Below are 6684 nucleotides of genomic sequence, written 5' to 3'. Positions count from 1 at the left end.
TACTATTCTGCTCCCCCCACCTTCTGTCCACGACTTCCAGGGTCTAAGGTCTCTGCCAGAGTGGGGTGTGTATGTGTGGTGTGTGTGGTGTGTGTGGTGGTGGGGTGTGTGTGATGTGTGTGTGTGGTGGGGTGCTGGATTAGCTCACAAAAATCTCTTCCTGTTCTGTGTTCTGAAAAAAACTTCTCAATAAAAAGTGAGTGAGAGAGAGAGAAAGGGTTTGGGGAAAGAAAACGCCCTGCTTGACTTATGAAAGTGGTGGGTGTGTGCTCAGTAGCTTCAGTCTAGTCTGACTCTTTGCGACCCTATGGACTATAGCCTGCCAGGCTCCTCTGTCCACGGGGATATTCTAGGCAAGAATACTGGAGTGGGTTGTCATGCCCTCCTCTAGGGGATTTTCCCGACTCAGGGATTAAACCCCTGTCTCCTACATTTCCCACACTGGTAGGTGGATTCTTTACTGTTGAGCCACATCGGAAGCCCATGAAAGTAAATAATTTTAAACAATTTCACTAATTTGTCAGAGATTCGGCTTTTTTCACTGGGAGGTGGGAGATGGTAATATTTATCACACAAGATTGTTATATGAGGACTATTTTCATCACAAGTCACAGAACTCTGATTCATGCTAGTTAAGAAAAAACAAAGGAGCTAATTAGCTCATCAATCAATAGCTCAGGGTGAGGGCTGGCATCAGGCAGGACTGGATCCTGATGTTCAAATGAGCATCAGCATCTCTCCATCTCTCGCCCCTGCCTTTCTCCATGAAGGCTTCGTTACAGTAAGGCTCTCTCCACCCAATGGCTCTCAGCTTTTCCAGGCTGACATTCTACCCTCTTCAGTTCAGTCACGCAGTCGTGTCTGACTCTTTGCCACCCCATGGACTGCAGCAGGCCAGACTTCCCTGTCCATCACCAACTTCTGGAGCTTGCTCAAACTCACGTCCATTGAGTTGGTGATACCACCCAACCACTTCATCCTCTCTCCACTTCCTCTCCTCCTGCCTTCAATCTTTCCCAGCATCAGGGTCTTTTCCAGTGAGTCAGTTCTTTGCATCAGGTGGCCAAAGTATTGGAGTTTCAGCTTCAGCATCAGTCCTTCCAATGAATATTCAGGACTGATTTCCTTTAGGACTGACTGATTTGATCTCCTTACAGTCCAAGGGACTCTTTCAATGCCACAGTTCAAAAGCATCAATTCTTCAGCACTCAGCTTTCTTTATAGTCCAACTCTCACATCCATACGTGACTACTGGAAAAATGATAGCTTTGACTATATGGACCTTTATCAGCAAAGCAACATTTCTGCTTTTTAATATGCTATCTAGGTTTGTCATAGCTTTTCTTCAAAGGAGCAAACGTCTTTTAATTTCATGGCTGCAGTTACCATCTGCAGTGATTTTGTAGCCCCCCAAAATAAAGTCTGTCACTGTTTCCATTGTTTCCCCATCTATTTGCCATGAAGTGATGGGACAAGATGCCATGATTTTAGTTTTTTGGATGTTGAGTTTTAAGCCAGCCTTTTCACTCTCCTCTTTCACTTGCATCAGGAGGCTCTTTAGTTCCTCTTCTTTTTCTGCCATAAGGGTGGTATCATCTGCATATCTGAGGTTGTTGATATTTCTCCAGCAATCTTGATTCCAGCTTGTGCTTCATCCAGCCCAGCATTTCATATGATGTATTTTGCATATAAGTTAAGTAAGCAGGGTAAAAATATATAGCCTTGATGTACTTCTTTCCAGATTTTGAACCAGTCTGTTGTTCCATGTCCAGTTCTAACTGTTGCTTCTTGACCTGCATACAGATTTCTCTGGAGGCAGATAAGGTGGTCTGGTATTCTCATCTCTAAGAATTTCCCACAATTTATTGTGATCCAAACAGTCAAGGGTTTTGGCACAGTTAATGAATCAGAAGTAGATGTTTTTCTGGAATTCTCTAGGTTTTTCCTATGATCCAACAGATGTTGGCTGTTGATCTCTGGTTCCTCTGTCTTTTCTAAATCCATCTTGAACTTCTGGAAGTTCTTGGTTCACGAGATAATTGAAGGAACCTTAGTCTTACATCTGGAGCCTGGGTGCAAGTAGGCTGAGAAAGGTAGCTCTCCCTCTCATTAATCTTGGAGAGACAGAGTTCCTAATAAAGAAAGTTCTTTAAATGTGGGAGAATTGTTCACAAGATGGCAGACAGCCACAAATGTGATAAATGTCCAGCGGAGTGTCTATAACTGTGGTGGGACTGAGAGTTAAGTGTTAGGAATTCAAACAGGGTTTCCAGTGAGAGTCCACAGTGTTGGGGAAAAGGACCCATTGGCCCAGGCATCACATTCATGATGGGCTCTTCAACTTTTGATATTATCATCAAAGGAAGTTACACATGAAGTTCATAGAGAAACAGTGATGAAGTTCATTCTCCACCTTTAAACTTGTGCACCATGATTGGACCAGACTGCCTCAGGGACTCATGAATTCATTAATCTTACAAATTCTGTAATGAGCTTGGAATTTGCACACCATAATTATATGACTCTGTAATTTAGTCTGCTAAACTACTGGTTACATGCAACCACTTCAACAACAATTTTGTCATACCGATCTGTATTTCTGTATTGGGAGCATCTCAAACAGGGGAAATGGCCAGAACCACATTCAAGAGGATCAGAACTCACAGATGGGAGGTTTGTGGGTTGCAGAGGGGGGAAAAAAGGACCCAAAACTTGTCCCTGAAGGATGAGTGGGGGTCTGGTTATTGGAGGGGAAATGGGGGGGTGTCATGATTAGTAAGTATCCTTTCCAGAGCAAATCAAGTCTTTTTTTTTTTTTTTTTTTTTAAACAAAGGGACAGCCATCCCTTTCCTTGTCCCAACTTTCCCTGAGAGGAAAGCCATTCCTGTATGTGGGTGGTTAGTATGTCCCCACCACTGCTGTTGACTCTGTTCTGCAGGTCTGCAGGTCCCCGCTCAGGGTGGGATGTGCGGCTGGGGCTGAGTGGGCAGAGATCCTGGAGACACAATTCTGCAGGTGAGTTGGGGTGGTGTGGATAAGGGACATTTCAGAGACTTGAGCAGAGGTTTTAATTGCAAGCAGCAATGAGCTGTTTAATTTGCACCTTGAAAGGAATGGTAGAGGTGTTCTAATTAACCGAGACAGAGGTTATAAATTAGGACTTTCCAGAGGGATCCTTGGTGGTCATGTGTCAGGACTTTCTTGTGGAAAGCTGCCCAGAGAATGACATTTCAAGAGCCCTGGGGGTCTTGGGTCAGAAGTCCATCCTCCTGCCAGCCCTGTGATGGACAGTCATGGTGTTTACATCAGAAACTCCAGAGTCTCTGTCAGTGTCTTGTGGTGGGGGTGAGGGGGTGGCAGACCTACACTAGAATCTACACCCTCAGGTCAGAGAGGCCCTGTGCAAGCCCTCTTGCTGAGGCAGCCTGAAGTTTCCTGCCCTAGAAACCCACCCCTCCTGATTCCTGTTAACAGCTTCAGGCTGCCTTGAGATTAGCTTCTCTGGCTCTTTTGCCACCCAAGCTGTGTTGTCGTGTCTACAGTGAGGTCACATTGCTTCCACCCTGAAGTGCCTCTCAGATCTCTGATTTTTTTCTTTTTTAACCCACACATATAACTTGGCTAGTTATATGCCAGGCACTGTTAAATCTCTTTGCAGATAAAATGCATATTTGTTCTAAGTCACTTACATAAAGCAAATCCTAACAAAACAACAAGAGGAATTATTAGCCCCAATTTACAGATGAACAAACTGAGGCACAGACAGGTTGTGATGACTTGCCTTAACCTCACAGAGCTAGGAAGAGACCGAGATGGGATGCGAACCCAGGCCACATGGCCAGTGCTTGGCCACTCAGCAACTTCAGCCCCTGCCTTCCCAGCGAGGGCCTGCCATTCCCTGAGGTCTGGCTTCAGCAAGGTGCTTGAGCAGCTGCAGATGACAGTCCTAGTTTTTGAATATTTGAAATTATGTGATGTAAATATATAAAGCCTCACTCCAAGCATATTTTGAATTATTGCAATCCTCCCATTTGAAAAAATGTGAAAAAAACTCCAAAATAAAAATCAAGACCTTTCCAACTTGGCAGGCCCAGGATTTGCAAGATGTTGTGACACGATTTCCAAAGCCTCGTAGCACCAAGTGAGCTGGTAAAGAGGTAGCCTCCATCTTTTGTTGTCCTGTGGGTATCACAGTATTGCTGCCATTCTTTGGAAGATCAGTGAGTGAATCCATTCTTAGTGCCTGGTTATGTGATCAGCCACCGTTGTTAGAACTGAAAATCTTTTTTATATCTGGTAACAATGCCATCCAAGTGTCAGTTAAGTGGTGGAGCTGGCGGCAGTGTTCCCAAGATGGAGCCAACATCAATAGCTTTGCATTGGAAGTGAGAAGTACTAAAATGCCTCAAAGAGGGCTGAGCAAGCACTGTGATACACACTGCTGCCAATTTAGGAGCAAGCCCTTTGCAAGCCATTGGAAATGGCTTTTCCAACAGGAAAGTAGCAGTTAAAAGCCCAAAGCCTGCTTCCGCTGGTGATAGATTTATGTACAGTAAGAAACATCCCTCCCACTTGACATGTACTTCTTTGGAAAGATTAATCTCATGTGAAGTGAATTTCAATTAAATGTGACTGCCCTGTGCTAAACTCCAACTGCTATTCCTCACCTTTTCTCTTCTTTCTTTGGACAGAATGGCTACCAGATTAGTTCCGCTAAAAGATGGATCTTGCCACTCTCCCACTCAGAAGCCTCCTGTGGCTCCCACTGCCCAGTGAAATAGGTCCTGGTATTCAAGCTAATCAGTGAGTGGGACTGAGTCTCCCTGGGGAACAGAGACTCCCAGGGCATCTCTGTACATCACACACACACTCACACCAGCAGGGCCACACCATTGAGACCACCCCCCGCCCCCCAGAACCTAATGGTTGAGTGAGGCATTTATGTACTGGGAGCGGAAAAGTCTGATGGGGTCTCAGTTACCAGGGATGGGATGGGAATGCCTGGTGGCCCAACAGATGTAGTGTTTGCTCAGTGCCTGCTGCTTAATAGATCTTCATTAAGCATTGGTGGGGCTTCCCAGGTGGTGCTAGCACAGGAGAGTAAGGTTCAAGCCCTGGATCGGGAATCTCCTGGAGAAGGAAATCGCTCCAGTGTTCTTGCCTGAAAAGCTCCATGGACAGAGGAGCCTGGCAGGCTAGTCCATGGTGTTGCAAACTGAGGGACTGAGCATTCATGCAACATTCATGTGATGAAGGAATGGATGGTCTTTACAAGAATCTTGGTCTTTGAGTTCTATACCCTCAAGGACAAAGACCAAGGCTACAAATGTGAAGGGGTCTTTAGAATCTTAGGTCATTCTGAACTTTCATGTCCTTGGTCTGGGTTAGGGAAATAATCTCAGCAATCATAAAACAAACATTTCTTATGTTTTTCTAGGTCAGGGCTTCTCAATCTGCCATTGTGGACACACTGGGCTTGGTAATTCTTCATTGTGGGGGCTGTCCTGGACATTGAAAGATATTTAGAGGCATCCCTGGTCACTTCCCTTGTGGCTCAGATGGTAAAGAATCTGCCTGCAATGCAGGAGACCTGGGTTCAATCCCTGGGTCAGGATGATCCCCTGGAGAAGAAAATGGCAACCCACTCCAGTATTCTTGCCAGGAGAATCCCATGGACAGAAGAGCCTGGCAGGCTGCAGTCCATGGGGTCACAAAGAGTTGGACCCAACTGAGCAACTAATATACACACACTGGCCTCTATCCAAATAGATGCCAGGAGCACCCATAACCTAAGCTGTGAAATCAAGGATGTCTCCAGAAATTACCAAATGCCTGTGGATTACCCCCAGGTTAGAAACACCCACCTCGGGCAGTGATTCTCAACTCCAGTGGCATACTAATATCACCTGGGGAGCTTGAAAAAAAAAAATTGATGCCTGGGTCTCACCTGGAGACATTCTGATGTAGTTGGTTCTGGAGAGTGGCTTAGGGACAGGAAAGTTTAAAAGCTCCTCAGGTGGGTCTAGGGTTTAGCCCAGTCTGAGAGCCACTGGTCTAGTACTGGGCAGTCCACGAGTTTTACATGCATGATAAGCTTCATGACCTTCCTGTGCAGGAAGGGAGGAGGATTATTGTTGTGGGTTTCTGACTACAGAAGTGAGGTCCAGAGAGGTATGGTGGCCCTATGAGTGGTGGTGCTGGCATTCCAACTAAGCTCATCTGACTCCTAACAGTGCTCCTCCCAAGGGGCAGGGCCCAGCCTGGGCTAGCTTGATGTTGAGGATCATGAGTGAGTTTTTCCCTTCCCAGTGATTCTTCCTACCCCTTAGCTTGCATTCCCTCACTGTTTCCCCATTCCTTTATGCAAAGGTGCAGCTAGCAGCCATTTACACTTTAGTGAGAACATGAGACTGCTTTTTGTCTCCCAGGGGGATTTGCAAGTTATGCCTCATCTGTAACAGTGAAGAAGATGGCTTTGCATCAGCCCATAGATGAGGTGGGGATGGTTTTGGGGTGGTGAGGAATGTTTATGACACCTCTGAAATCAAATCCAATTGGTAACTGCCTTTCATTAAGGTTTACCTCATTCTAGCTTTGAGCTGAAAATCCTATCCAGCTCCATTTCATTTATGAATAATTTTTGGAGCGTCTCCTGCACTGTAAATGCAGTCACGAAGTCACTG

The sequence above is a fragment of the Odocoileus virginianus genome, chromosome 4 (assembly GCF_023699985.2).
Source record: "Odocoileus virginianus isolate 20LAN1187 ecotype Illinois chromosome 4, Ovbor_1.2, whole genome shotgun sequence".
Lineage (NCBI taxonomy): Eukaryota > Metazoa > Chordata > Mammalia > Artiodactyla > Cervidae > Odocoileus > Odocoileus virginianus.
Note: the sequence above shows the minus strand (reverse complement) of the source record.